The following is a 2,061-nucleotide window of genomic DNA, read 5'->3' on the forward strand; positions in this document are numbered from 1 at the left end:
AATTATGATAATGAAAATAACAACAATGCTTTTTTTTTTATTTAAGTAAAGAAATTTTCTAATTTAAAAAGACTGTTGAATATCAGAAATTCCATCATGTTCCCAGATCTCATGGTCTCCTTTTTGGTTAGCAAAAGATTTGTAAATTAGGGTTTAGGGTTTAGGGTAAAAAACATCACAATTAACCTTTTTTGTGACATAACTGATTATGATCAGCGACGTAACTATTTGAAGATGTTTGTATGTATATAAATAAATTGGCAGTTAACAACTCTCAGCATTGCAGCTTAAAACTTTACAGAAGACATTGCTACTTTTAGTAGATAGCTTAATTTGAAGGAAATATATTAATCCTTTTTTAACGTTTTTTGTTATTATCGTTTATCTAAGTATAATCTTCATCAGCTCAGTATAAAATAAATCCCTAAAACATGCAACATGCGCATCAAATGTAATCACGGTAGTGAATATAAGAACCAATGTTGTAGATATTGGTTTTCATCTCGTGTCCAAAATTTGAACGATGCCGGGGAATCAACGAGTATTGCCCCACATTGGCATCTCTAAAATTAAAATTTAAAAATAAAAAAATACTGTTATTTTATTGAAATATCAATGAATGTGAGACGAGCCAAGATATAGGAACTGATGTGGTTTGAATCATCCCGTACAATGAAGTGAGAGTTTAACAATAAGAATATTTTGATCAAATGTATCAATGAATATATTGGGACGAGCCAAGAACTGATGTGGTTTGAATCATCCCGTACAATGAAGTGAGAGCTTAACAATAAGAATATTTTGATCAAATGTTTGAGGCGATGCAATATTTTATGAATCTGCTTTAATCTTTGGAATAAATTCATGAGACACTATGTTAGGATTTCTTGGCCAGATGCCATGAAAGATCCTGAACCAAGACTTGATTTCTTGACCCTGAACCAAGACTTGCATTCTTGCTGAAAGGGTCAATGTGATGTTCATCTATGATGATACCACTACATAATGTGGTGGAGATCTGCGCTCGAACCCTAACAACTACAGTTTTCTTTTCTTTTCTTTTCTTTTTCTCTTGTTTCATTGTGAAATGAAACTTACAAGGTGGCTCCTATTGAAGAAAAAGGCTAGTAGATCCAAATATGAAGTTTGAAATAAGATTTAAGTGTATCCGGTGAGTGAGAGGATCATCCCACCACCCAATGCGAGGCCCGAAGGCTTCCTCATTCCCTCTGCCTCTAGGGTTTTAAGCTGCGTTGATTTAGCTTTAGAATGATGCACCCTTCAACTTAGATGCGACGTCCTACGACCTCAAGATACAAGAGCATAGCGTCTACGGGAATCGAACTAGAGACCTGCCTTATACAAACCCCTAACTCGACTTTATATGCACCTTTGAATTCTCACCGAGCAAAAATGCCTCTTCAATCAGTAGCTGGTCAGACTGTCGAGTGGATGATAGTTCCATGGACAGTTTGATTCTCATAAACATTACGCCAATGTGCATTGGTTGACATGTAATGCTGATGCATCTGACATTGAAGCAGCGCTGGACCTTAGAAATAAAAGAACTTTGGCACTTCGGGCAATGGAACTCTTCTGTCACTCACTTGAAACACCTTGTCAGTGTTAAGCATCTTGTAAAAAATTATAAGTCCTTTTACATGGTGTAAATGGATTGGATTCGTATCGGATATTTGTTTAATCATATTTGAATGTCCAAACTGCAAGCTAAATCTAAACCAGAACTAAATGTTCACGGGTCATGACAAAGAAGTCTTGTAACAAATATGATTTCAATTACTAATGTGATGCAGACTTTCTCATCAAGTCTCACTAATCAGATCCAGACCCCAACTGGATATCGAATAATAAATGCACAATTGATATGACTGCGTGCATGCATGCCATTATAAAAGTTTCGGCCAAATCATACGCTTTGATTCAAGTTATTCTTATATCAAAAAAAAAAATTAACGTCCACAGTAACATGTGGCTGTAGTTTAGTGGTAAGAATTCTACGTTGTGGCCGTAGAGACCTGGGCTCGAATCCCAGCAGCCACA

General features: G+C 35.9%; 1 non-coding gene across 1 annotated transcript; it reads left to right on the forward strand.

Moving 5' to 3' along the window:
• Nucleotides 1-1,989: 1,989 nt before the first annotated feature.
• On the forward strand, nt 1,990-2,061 carry TRNAH-GUG (transfer RNA histidin (anticodon GUG)). Its single transcript has one exon. It is a non-coding gene; the product is annotated as a tRNA-His (tRNA).

This window comes from Nymphaea colorata, chromosome 7 (genome assembly GCF_008831285.2).
Source record: "Nymphaea colorata isolate Beijing-Zhang1983 chromosome 7, ASM883128v2, whole genome shotgun sequence".
Classification (NCBI taxonomy): domain Eukaryota; kingdom Viridiplantae; phylum Streptophyta; class Magnoliopsida; order Nymphaeales; family Nymphaeaceae; genus Nymphaea; species Nymphaea colorata.